Source organism: Lissotriton helveticus, chromosome 7, assembly GCF_964261635.1.
Source record: "Lissotriton helveticus chromosome 7, aLisHel1.1, whole genome shotgun sequence".
NCBI lineage: Eukaryota > Metazoa > Chordata > Amphibia > Caudata > Salamandridae > Lissotriton > Lissotriton helveticus.
Genome location: NC_136068.1, coordinates 1,757,834,270 through 1,757,847,974, shown reverse-complemented (window position 1 = coordinate 1,757,847,974; position 13,705 = coordinate 1,757,834,270). Strand labels below are relative to the sequence as shown.

Here is a 13,705-nt window from a genome sequence, read left to right as displayed (position 1 = left end):
TCAATGACCGAATCAACTTACTCCCCCCCCCTAAAGAGACATCCGATCTTCCAAACTCACACTGGCCGAAACCCTGTGCATCCACAGAGCCAGAGCAGGCGGAAGATCCTTCTCCCACATTGCACCTAAGACCTGGAATGAGCTGCCTGCAGATATCAGACTTGCCTCACCTCAGGAAGACTCTCAAGACCTGGCTCTTCAGCTAACAGTTCTGCGCCCCCCACCCCTCAGTGCCTTGATACCCTCATGGGTGAGTAGTGCGCTTACAATTCCCCTGATTGATTCATTGATTGAGTTATCATCATGTGATGATTGTTCCTTTTCTGCACTGCTTGAGGCGGTGTGGCAATTCTCTTCCGTTACAGTGGAGGAGCCACAACTGCGGTGTGTTACTAGATGCTACTAGTGGGCTGCAGCACTGATTGTGCCTAAGTAGCCCTTTAAACATGTCTCAGGCCTGCCACTGCATGGCCCATGTGTGTAGTTTAAACTGCCATTTCGAACTAGTAAAATAAAGCTTTTGCTAGGCTCAAACCTTCCTATTTGTATAAATATATATGTCATCCCTAAAGTAGGCCCTGGACAGGCCCATGGGCAGGGGAAATGTACTTTAAAGTTTTATATGTCCTGGTAGTAAAAACTGTTAATTTCTATTTATTACTGCAAGGTCTATCTCTCCCACAGGATAACATTGGAGTTTCCTTATTACATTATATAAGTGTAATTAACAAATGGGAAGACATAACTGGCGCATATTTGTTGTCTCTGGAATCCTAATTTAAAATTTAAGGCAGATTACGAATTATAATTCTGAAAGTGCCAGTTTTAAAAATGTATTACTGGGTTTGGGCTCCCAACAGTAAGGCCAAGCCACTGACAAAACACATTGAGTTTAGTTGCAATGTGTAATTGAAAGATAAGGAAGAAAGAGAACAGTATTAGCGATTGGTTTGTTATCTAGTTTAAAAAAATTGGCATTTTCCTGACTAAGCCACTTGCTGCCTGAAGCCCTTTCTTTAGTCACCTGAGTAGGTGTAGTTGGCAGTTGGGGTTTGTGTAATCCTCCTAGACAGCCTCACATTATGGGAGCTTAGGTGTGACTGGATTGGTCATCACTGGCAGGATGGGAGGAAGGAGCTGGGTCCAGCCTCACTCACACCTGAATAGGCTGTGTCCTGTCTCCACAAAAAGGACTGCATTCCCCCTTAGATTAGTCCAGAGTCAGGGCAGGGTACTTCAAAGGCATGCCTCTAGAAGCTTATACCCAATTCGAAGGAACAATTGTGTATAAAAGAAGGAGCTCATACACCATCACTTCCATACACTTCTGGGCCTGTGGATACTCTACCAGGAACAAAGACTGCTGAGTTGCTACAAGGACTATCACTTTGCTGGGCTGCTTCTCTGAAGAAACTGCTGCCCTGCAGTGCTGACCTTATGCCTGCTGCCCTTTTGTCTGGGTTCAGAAGGGATTCGCCTGCATCATATGAACTCAGAATCCAGAGTGACTCTAATGGCCAGTTGGCCCCCCTCTTGATCTGTAGCATCTGGGACATAACAGACTTCCACCAACCATGCATCTGCACCTGGGCTCGGCCATCTGTGAGCCTACCCTGCCAAGTGGTGCCACCCCAGTCCTGGACCCTTGGAAGTGGGCTTAAGGTGCTCTGCCAGCCTCTGTAGATCAAGTGGCACAGACATATCACCTTTGCTGTCCAACACAACACTGAGCAGAACCACTACTAAGTGAATTGGCCCATGGCAATGACTCGCATCGCCACCACAGCTCGCATCACCTTCAGAATCCCCAATGCATGATGCATCCTTGGAGAAGGCCCTCACATCTCTCATTGACGGCATCCTTGACGATGACGACAAACTCTACATCACAGCCTCACCACTCTTTAGAACCAACGCATTGCACCAACTGTGCAGCACCCCAACACTGGACTTTGCATCACAAGCCCCGCCAACGGGATCCTCGACATTGACAATATAGGACCTCGCACCGCAGCCTTACTGCAACTCGGACTCAATGTATCACCTCAGCTGCGCTACGCATCTTTGATGTGGATCCACGCAACGGTCCAAACCCAGGTTTAAGGTACTCTGTTCAGTCTACCCAACTATGTCCCTGTAGCCGGTCTGTGCTGCATTGCAGTTGGCCTGAACTTGTGACTTGGTCCCAGTCCAAGCAACCAGATAGCAACAGTGGAACCTTTATGCCTTTGGTGCTATTTACTCCGAAATCTTAAAAATTCAATATATCCAGGTCTTTTAAATGAATCTCTATTTCACTAACCTGGTTTGGAATATTTTTGTGTGGTGTTTTCACTGTTTTTTGCCGTTTAAAGTGTTGCAGAAATACTTTACACATTGCCTCTGAGTTAAGTCTGACTGCTCTGTGCCAAGCTACCAGAGGTTGAGCACAGGTTAATTTGGGGTTTGCTTGTGCCGTGCCCTGACAATGATTGTGGTTGCTGCTTGACTAGGGCTCACACCCAAATCAACCAGTAACCCCATTTCTAACAACCATATTATGAGCTTAAATCAATATGCGTTTGCATTCCTGGTCCATGGTGTCATAGGAAATTGACCAATAAGATGTCTTGTGCATATGATGAATTGGAACTTTAATGTTATAGAAAATGTAGTAACTGATTTTATGGTTTTTTGGATGGATGGCGTACGTTAATGTATACCATTTGCATTTGCATTCTTTTCCAAGGTTGAATGGAGGTATTTTGACTCATTCAACGACTGACTGATTTTCCTCCTGACTGTTTTAATTACATGTGTTATAGGTGGATCTATGAGCACCCATAAAGCAATATCTGTGGTGATTCAAGAAGGAGTTACTTATACCATCCTCTGCACTGTGGACAGTAACCCACCAACTAATCTCACCTGGCTGAAAGGAGGATACATCCTAGAGGAATCTAACCCACTTAATCCGAGTAATAACCTCCAGCTGCACCTCCTTAATGTAACCTACAATGATATTGGCTCTTACCAGTGTGAAGCAGTCAATAAACATGGAAGCAGTGGGAGCTTCATGAATCTCACTGCACAACGTAAGTTACAATTGTGGAAAGAACAACAATTATTTCACTTTTTCATATTATACGTTTGTGTGTGTTTTTTCTGCACTGTGTTGAACACTTCATTGAGGTCTATCATTCTATTAGGACTGGAAATGTCTTGCATCACACTGCTGCTGAGCTAAAGATAATTCCACTTTGCTCCTCAGAGATATCAATACGTTGACCTGTTATTTTATTCCTCTGAATACATAACATTTGATCTATTCCAACTTTACATCCCAGCCCACCTTTGAGAACACCGCTACTCAATCGCCCCCCTCCACCTGGAGTACTCCCCTCCTTACAATTTGGGGGCATATTTATAAGACACTATCGCCATCACAATGTCACTTTTAGTGACGTTGTGATGGTGATAGGAGCTTTGCCTTATTTGCAAGGCAGAGTTAAGCCACTTAACATGGCTTAAAAATAAGACCCCCTTTCACGCCTCACTTACTGTGCAAGGGGCGGGCAATGAGTGTTGTGGTGGGCGTTCCACCTCAACACCCAATGATTTTGATACTGCCCCCTATTTACACGAGCAGCATAAATAGGAGGCAACGTCAAAATTAAGACCAGGGAAAACCTGGTCTTAAACAGGTGAAACAAGGACAAATGCTGTATTTCTCCTCCTTTTTAATATTTCCATGTGTGCTACCTTGGGCAGCACACATAGAAACAGCAAAACGCCAATGCTTGTTTATGTGCAGGAAGGTCCCCCTTCCTGCACATAAACAATCATTTAAAACAAAATGCTGTTTGGCAACTTCTATTTGTCTTGCATTAAGCAGCACATATAGAAGTTACAAAACGGCATTTAAAAATTGTTTACATGCAGGAAGGAGGACAATCTTCCCCTCAACACAGGCACCCTTGCACTATGGTGCAAGGCTTCCTGCCATGGTGCTAGGCAGCATAATTTAGCACCAGCGCAGGGGGAAATGCAGGGCTGCACCATATTCTAGTAAGCATGGTGCAGCTCTACATTTCTAAAGTGGCAAAGCGTATCGTTAGCCTTCTTGGCTTAACGATACACTTTGACACTTTATTGCAAATATGCCCCTTGGAGTCCACTCACTACAGAGGACACCAGCAGAATCATGAAGTCCATCCACTCAGGATCCCCCTCAATCACTGCCCCCACCCCATTTACAACCTGAGAATCACACTGATCAGCACCAACCGCCAAACCATGTTTAACTCCTGCATCGTGAGTGGACACTTACAGGACCGATAAAAACACATGGAGGTTGCCACTCTGTTGAAGAAACCCTTGGCCAATCCACATTGATTTCATAAAGTACATGCCCATCTTGCTCGTTCCCTTCACAATCAATGTCCTGGAGAAAGAGACCAACAAGCAGCTCTTTGCCTATTTGAAGAGCACTACCTCCTAGACTCAACCCAATTAGGATTCCACACCAACCACAGCATGGAGACCACCCTCCTAACAGCACCAGATGACAGTTGCCTAACTAAGCACAGAGGAAAAACTGCTGCCCTTTTCCTGCTCGCCCTTTTCCTGCTCACCCTCAGTTGGATCTCCTCCTTCCTCTACAACAAAACACAATGAACCATCAAGTCAAATGCCGTGGTATCATCCTGTTGCCACAACCTCAGGATCTTTCACAAAATCCTCAAATGACTCCCCACGCACACCAGATGCACAGTCACCCAAGCCCTCATCACCAGCAGACTCCACTACAATGCACTCTATGTCTGCATCTCTAGCCACCTAACTCCAATATTCCAAACCCTCCAAAACACCATCACCACTTCTCTCTGCCTCACAACAATTCCCTGCATTGACATAAGCAAGAAAGGAGCATGCGCTTTTTCCTTCATTGCAGCTAAACTAGAATGAAATCCAGTTATATATCCGGACTACCACTCATTTCCTCAACTTCTGCAAGAAGCTGAAGCTGAAGACCTGGATGCTATATGTTATGTGCATTTTTAAAGCCTACTATCAGCACATGTGTGTCCTGGCACTAAGCAGGTCTGTGTGAGCTTGTCCTGACTTTGGCAGATGGGCCCTTCAAGTGTTTGTTTAGGTTACCGTGTGCAAAATCTGTTACCAAGATAATGTAGATTGCATTAGCTTGTGCCCAAAGGAAAAGCTTAGAAGACCGCAAAATATTCACCTTTCTATATTGCTCTCAGATGTCACGTTGCACATCCCATTACACATCATTGTGTAAAGTGCACATTCATAAACATTATTCTTTTATGTTTTGTAAGACTATCATGCAAACCTTCAAAAGTAGTCCCAATAGTTCAGGGCGTAAAGAAAGGCTTTTGAGTTCAAGAGGTGAGGTCTTCCAGTTGAATGCAGCACATGTGGAGGAAGGAAATAACAAGGAGAAATAAAGATATTTATTCCTCATTACCCCTCATTGGGGATGGCATAGCATTTTGAAGCATGCACAGGTTTACTAGCTTTACTATATCTGGGAATGTGTCAACATCCATGCGTGGATTCATGGGAAAGGCCACACTCCACCCATAGAATGCCTGCCAAGTTGAAATCAATGTAATGCAGCACGAACAGCAGCACTGCGTTATGCTTCTTTACAGAGCCACGCAAGCTGGAGCAAATAAGCCGTTGAATGGCTTGGTAAATATTACTGACGTTTTTCCATTGACCTTGCGTTGACTTGCAGGATGCAAGTGCAATACAAAAGATTTATAAATCTACGTCTTAATGTCAACACTACAGTGTTATAAAATAGTTCATAGAAGTCACTGTCAATGATTGTGTTCATCCCAAAAATTGATTGTGACTAAGTCTCCATTAGGACCAAGGGATTATATAGGAGTAGTTGAGTTGACTTGTGATGTCACTGTTGAAGAATCTATGGCTCTTCTCCTCATAGTCCCACAGGAAACGCTCCTTCCCTCACTTTTACTTTGTCTCAATTTCTCACAACATAATGTACAAAAACTCCAAAATTTCAGCAGTGCATTAAAATTAGCAGGATAATCACCAAATGTTAGAAGCAAAATGTGCCTTTCAGATTACCAAAGCCTGAAACATGTATATAACTTAATGTTGATGCATCAGTTGAACCACAAAAGGAAATGCACAATTGTATATAGATACAAGCAAATAGGCACCCCAAGTAAATAACCAATATTAGTATGGTTCTAAAACCACTCTATGCTCAACAAGAGGAACATTTCACAACCTTACTGATTAAGGCAGATAAGAGATAAGAAGAGATGCAGGGATGCAAAAGAACATTGTGGACTAGAGGGAGACCAATCACATCGTACTCTCTGAGAGAGAAATTCATATTTTCTCCTGTGGTCAGTCACCCCCCATTTATTTTTTTCTCTTTTTGTCCTCATTCGCCTCCAACCACATTGAATATACCATCTGTCTGTACCCTTACTCAACGATCTAAGGAGAAATAGGCTGTTTGGTGGAACCTCTTGGTGCTTTCCGCATTTAAAGGTACATTGTCAGACCTGAATGTTACTTCCCCCCGAAGAGGGGCGAGGTTTCACTCCAGCTAGGTCAACGAGAACCTGTTGGACACTTTTGATTGCACAGGGAAGCCCAACATTGTCCAAGGAGTAACCAAGAGGCATAATCATAGGACCCGCCCTTCATTCAAGTGTAGGTAAAGTAAGATAACATATATAGATAATTCTTTTCATTCTTGGCTTACATCCATTGGAGCAGCAGATCCCAGTATGCAGTCTTTTTCCTACTGAAAGCTCTGGACAAATCCATCTTAGATACCACATACAGTGAGGTCAACCATTCTGAACACGTCAGAGGTGCTAGATCTACTAATGCTTACAAATTTGCCTCCTGACCAGTAGTATGGCATAAAATAAGAGAGATCTGGCTGGGTCTATGATGTGACTATTAAGGCCATAGATTATCAGGATTAGGTCAATTTGAATTGGGGCTCTCAAGATGCTCTCCAGTGTTTTCTGTATTTCTTCCCAGAATGAGACGATAGCGGGCAGACTTTGAACATATATGCATGTCTGAGGATTCAGCCAACCCACACTTCTTGCAGATTAATTGAGACCCATTTAGGAATTAAGATAGCCTGAAAGGATAAAGTAGGCTCTGTGCACAGTGAATAGGTGGTTCCTCTTCACCCACGCAGGTTTAACTATGCTGTAGAGAGTTTTAAATGAATCCTGCCTTAGGAGATCACACTGTGTATTTGGAATCTTCTCACTCCATATCTCATTTGCAAGTTTAAATTTGCCATCCACGCCTCTTCTATAGCCCAATAACAGTGTGAAACCTCTTTCTTCCCCGCTGGCATCTCGACTAACTGTTGCTCAAGACTGTTGCCCCCAACTAAAGATGTTTTCAGTCTTAGCTGGGATTGTACCCAGCTCTGTAACTGGATATTCTTAAATCTTGTGAGACCTCTGCCCGTTCTTCCCATGAAATTAGTGTTTCCTCACTAACAAGATCTCCCCATAATTTCAGCCCTGCTTCTTTAAGTGGTACAGCCAACCTGTCCTAGAGGCATTCTAGCAAGCCTGGTAAATCCCAAAGTGGCGCTAGGTTTGAGAAATAGTTAAGGCCCACCATATTTTTTAATCTTGCCCATATTCTGGTGAATGCCCGGAGGACCTTAAGTTTGACCTTCTTAAAGAATTTTTGGTCCCCAAATTTAAACATGAAGCCCTCTTCCAGTAAACCAGCCAGTCTTAACATGGCCAGAAACATGTCTCCTCCCCAGTGCTAACAGGCATTTTTAAAAGCATCCGGGAGTGTGAGAGCTGAAACACCCATGCATATGTAAATGTAAATGTAAATGTACAGGAATTTATATAGCGCAAATCACCGAGCGGTTTCTAAGCGCTTGCTTAGGGAACCCGTCCTGGTATTCCCCTGTGAGATAACCCCGGCAGGGTATCCGCAAGGTGAAAGCCAGGCATCCCGCCACGAGGGGCCGTTGTGGAGATTAAGCAAGCTATTGCCCAGAGTCACAGAGTGTGAACCCATGAATTGAGTAGGCACTGGAGCGAGAATTATCGAGTCCATGGACATTTTTTTTTAGGACTCAAGACCCCGCCGAGCCGGGAATTGAACCCTGGTCCCGGGCTGACCTCTGCTTCCAGGTCTGCCTCCTCTAACCAGTGAGCCACACTTCTCCACAATATAATACTGTAGGTCAGGTAGCACACGACCTCCTTTCTCTCTCCTACGCCTTAGTTTTTTCCAAGCTATTCTGGTAGTTCTATATATCCAAATAAAGGAATTAACCTGCTGGAACTTATCGATGATACGTTTATCGAAATGTAGGGGGATTTATTTAAAGAGAAAGGTGATCTTAGGTAATATTGTCATTTTTACCAAATTCACCCTCCCCAAGATGGATAAAGCGAGGTGGGCCCATGACTTCATCTGATTTTGATATTCCCTTAGGTCTCGCACTAAGTTGGTTTCTGCAATTTTGTCTATATCTTGAACAATTCTGACCCCCAAGTAAGGCATGCTGGGACTTACCTGGTGTTGAGTTTCTGTAATATTCCAAGTCATAATCTCAGTCTTCCCAGCATTTACCTCATATAACGAGACCTGCCCAAAATCCTCTGCCAGTTTAATGACTGCCAGAAAGGATATGTCCAAATCTGCCGAAAGTATCAGGATATCATCCGCATTCAGGGCCACCCTCATCTCCCAATCTCCGTGTCTAGAAGACTCGATGCTAGTATCTTCTCTGAATCTTTGCACAAAAGGCTCTATATACATATCGAAAAGTAGGGGGGAGAGAGGACAGCCCTGTTGAGTTCCCTTGGTTATCCTGAATTCTTTGGCCTGACTTCCGTTGACCAACAGACTGGCCGATGGTGCTTGATGTAGCAGCTGGATGGTATGACAAAACTTATTGCCCAAGTTAAACCTTACCATAACTTCCGACAGGTAAACCAAGTTCACCCTATTGAAAGCCTTGGTGGCGGCCAGAGTTAAGGCTGCAAAAGGAAGTGACTAGGTGGAAGCGATATCTATTGCGCCGACCAGGTCATATGTGAGGTTTGCTACTTGTCTCCCTTTCACAAACCCTTTTTGATCTGGGTGAGGGATGTCATTTGCCACCATCCCCAGCCTGGTTGCTAAAGTGGAAGTGAAGATTTTATAATCGGCATTTAAAAGCAATATAGGACGATATGACCCACAGCTGGCTAGGTCTTTCCCGGGCTTCAGGATCAGGACTAATTTGGCATCACTGCAGGATCCAGGTGGGCTAATTCTCTCCAGTAGTATCTTGTTAAAAAGTTGGGTTAATACCGGAATTCAAGCCTCCCCCAAGGATGTTTATAATTCGGCTGGTAGCCCGTCAGGTTCGGCAGCTCTACCTCTTTTACATCCCTCCATAGCCTTCCTCACTTCCTTCTGCGTAATGGCTTGCTCTAGAACTTTCTGTTGCTTAGGACTAATGGGTGTTATTGTAGTCCCATCCAACCATTCCTTTACTTTAGGACTATCTTCTACGCAGCTCTCTTTGTATATATCTTGAAAATATTCAAAGAAGGCCTCACCAATACCGTCATCCGAGAATAAGGAGACTGCACCATTTCCCAATGTGATTTCTTTTATATGGTTTTGGAGCTGGTCTGCTTTGATTTTCCAAGCAAGTAACTTTACTGCTCCTTGCCTATGCTCGAAGTGGGCAATCTTACATGCCTCCCAGCTATGCATGAGCCTCGTTTGAAGAATGCCCTCCAGCTGTTCATTTAATTCTTTTAGTTTATCCAGGTCTTCCTTCAAGCCCATACCAGCCTGACTATTCAGTTTTAACTCCACTTCCCTCATTTCTGCCTCCAAGGCTGAAGACACTTACCTATACTTTTTGCTCCTATAGCTGGATCTATTTGTGATGATACCCCTCAAAAAAGCTTTGAGGGTGTCCCAGACTATGGTAATGTACCTAAATTGTTCACCAAGAATAGATTTGTCTCACTGGAGAAAAAAGCTATCCATTCCTCTTCAAGTAGTAGTGATCGATTAAAGGACCATACTCTAGTCTGCTGTGGCTGTACCCAATAGAGAGCTAATAAAATGCCTGAGTGGTCCGACAGATGTGATGGCAGATATTTTATATCTTTAACTCTATCCCTGAGACTATAGCTAAGCAAGATGTAGTCTATTATTGACTTATGTTTATACTTAAAATTTCTCTAGGATACCCCAAATTGCTGACCTGACCTTTCCCTCCATGTATCACAAAGGCTCGTTTGGGACATCATTGTCAGGAGATATGCCCTTGATCTTGAGGGGACTGCCACTCTTCTATTTGAGGATTTATCCAGTTTGTGGTTAAGAACTATATTATAATCTCCTGCCCATATCACTGGCGCTGAAAAATACAGAAGGTGTGAAAAGATAGATTTAAGAAAGGAAGGGTCATCCTGGTCGGGCCGTAATACCCAACCAAAGTAAAAAGAATGCCCATTGAAGTAATCTTCAGTATCACCCACCTGCGCCTTGGCTTACTTTTTGAAGAGAATCAGCACCCCTCTAGTATTAGCCGTCTGGTCGGTTCAGATAAAAGAATCCACCCATTTCTGAGTCTTAAGAATTTCCTTCATCTCTGCCTTGAGGAGATGAGTCTCTTGGATGACAATGGCCTGCGCTGGGGAATCTCTGGTATTGCAGAATTCTAGCTCTTCTTGACCTCATGTGCAGGCCATTGACATTCCAGGACAGTATCTGGTGTATTGTCATGTTATTTTGAATGTAAAACTTAACAGATCTGAGGCGAATGAGGTTATTTTATTTTTTATCCCCCTGTGCTCCCCTGCCCCCTCCCATCCCTCTCACCCCCTTGGGAGAACCCTTCTCCCATATATCTAGAACCGGTGTTGTCCATGTGTTGCGTCCCAGAACTCCCCACCCTATCCCTATTGTGACTGTGTGTTACAAAAAAAACACACAAAAAAATGTAAGCTGGTCAAGCTTTAGCCCATACCAAAAAAAGAAAAAACGAAGTGCTATAAAAGTCAATAGTTGTGTACCCTGTGCAGCCTAAGGATGCATCAACCCAAATGCAAAATCGCAATATAAGTAATTGCAAAATGTGCGATTACTTAAATTGCAAATGTATTTAGGGAATCACAAATTGCAATTCCCTAAATGCAATGCATGATGCAATTTCAAATTGCGAATTTGCAATTAGGGATTGCAAATTACCATCAGTTTGAACTTGATGGTAATTTACAAAAACTTTGAAAAATGCACTAAAGTACATTTCTCAAAGTTTCATGTTACACACACACATGCCCTTGGGGCATGTATGTGCGCAACATGTGATAAAATGGCAATTTCAGGGATTCAACTGGGTGTCCATACACCTTTGAAATTGCATGCGCAATTTTCGAGTACCAATTTGGTACTCGCAAATTGCGAGTGCAATTGCCATTCATTGGTATGGGCCTCCAGGCCCATAGGAATGAATGTCTGCCTATTCCTTAATTGCGATTCGCAATTTGCGAGTCGCAATTAAGGAACATGTAGGAATCGCAATTTCTTTTGCAATTCCTATATGCATGGGGATTTGCGAGTCCTGAATAGCAATTTCTCAAAATTCGCTATTTAAGATTTGCAAATGCTGACTTTGATGCATGTGGCCCTAAGATCCTTATTTAGTGTTTGGTGAACATGATAATCCCTCAGGAATGTGCCAGGGTGCCATGGCTGCCAAACTCTTGGTACTCCTCCTCTGGTCATCAGTCTAAGTACCTCAGGCTATCTGCCCTACCTAGGGCGGACATTTGGGCATATGTTTCTTCCTGTTTGGGACTGGCATGGAAAAACCTAGGAGCCTTGAATAGGAAAAAAGCAAAATGATGCCCACAAACTGGGGTAAAGCTTCCCAGCTGTCGGGATCGTTTTTTTTTTTATTTTTTAAACAGAAACCCCTGCTTTGGGAGTTTGAGTTTTGAGAAACAAAAAATGAGCTGAGCGGCCAAACATTCAGTGGAGCGGCTGTGACAAATACAGAGCATAGATCTCCTCTGCCTTGATGCAATAAAGTCCAGCTGGCTGGGGTCTAAATAAGGGTTGAAGTGCCTTCAAAAGCAAAGTACAGACATTGGCACTGTAAAACCATTGCTGAAGGGCATATTTGCACACTTTATATAACATGATATAGCACAGTTCCAAAAGTGCACCTCTTACCCTTCACTAGTCATCAAAATGAAGCTCCATAACCAGGAACATAATATAATGTTGAAAGTTGTTCTTGTCTTTCGAGTAGCCATGTTATTCACTAGGCAAGATTCTCAAACATGTGCTTGAAACAACCTGAGAGGGTTCTTTGTGCTCATTGCTTTCCATTAATTGCCCTTATTATTTTGTATCCTTCCAGCCTTGGAAAGCATAGAAAATAACAATGACAAAACAGGTAAGCATCATGTGTGCACTCACTTGTATCTATATGCATTTACAGTGCCTGTTAGAAGCATTTATGGGTCAAAAAGGCAGTGTCCAAGAGTCACCAAGAGAGTGTCCATGAACTAAACAGGCAGCTTCTCTGTGTCATTTATATCAGTGTCTATGTGTTACAGTGTGAAATATACATATGGGATGCTTCCTACAGACACATCTGTATATATAGACATCTGGACGCTGACTAAGGGCCATATGTATCAAGGAACCATTTTGCGATTCTGTAATAGCGATTTTTAAGAAATCGCTATTTCAGAATCGCAAAATGGTATGTATCAAGAAAAATGCATTTTTTAGCGATTTCCTGATATTCCTTATTTGCAAATTCGCAAATTGCGAATTCGCAATTAAGGAATTATGGCCCACATGCATCAAGCATTTTTGGAGTCGCAAACGGTGCGATTCCTTAAAATCGGCCGTTTGCGATTCCAAAAGTGCTTTTTGGGATGCATGAAGCAATTTTAGAATTCGTAACATTTTTGCGAGTTCTAAAATTGCGATTGCTTTTAAGAAGTCGCAGATGTGCGATTTCTTAAAAGCAATGCATCATTACTTTTAAAAGTGCAAAATCGCAATTAGGGTGTCAAATTTACCGAGTGATTGAACCACTCGGTAAATTTGGAAAAAGTGTTTAAAATGCTGAAAATGGTTTTTTTTCAACATTCATGTTTCACACACACATGTCCTTAGGACATGTGTGTGTGAAACATGATGCGAAAAATACATTTCAGAGGTGCATGGGGGGGTCCTTTGGACCCCCCCCCTGCACCCATGAAATTTTCAAAGTGCCACTCGCAATTTGCTAATGCCTTCCCATTGACTCCTATGGGCCTTTTGGCCCATAGGAATCAATGGGAATTGCGAAAATTAACTTAAGAATTCGGTATTTATTTGGGATTCAGTAAAAATTGCGATTTTTACCGAATCACAAATGAATACCGAAAATAATGATGCATAGCATTTTGCAATTCTTAATTTGCGATTCCTTATTTTTCGCAAATTTAGAAGTGCAAAATGTCTCAATGATGCATGTGGGCCACTTTCCCATTCATTTCTATGGGCCTCCTGGCCCATAGGAATGAAGGGGAAATTTGCGAATCGCAATTTGCTAATCTCAAATTGTGAATATTTTCAAAGGTGCAGGGGTGTCTCAAGAACACCCTGCTGCACCCCTGAAAATGACATGTGTGCG

At 43.0% G+C, this 13,705-nt stretch overlaps 1 pseudogene; it reads left to right on the top strand.

Annotated features, from left to right (window-relative positions):
* LOC144769687 (sialic acid-binding Ig-like lectin 13) overlaps window positions 1-13,705 on the top strand; it is a 126,285-nt pseudogene that overhangs the window by 87,487 nt on the left and 25,093 nt on the right.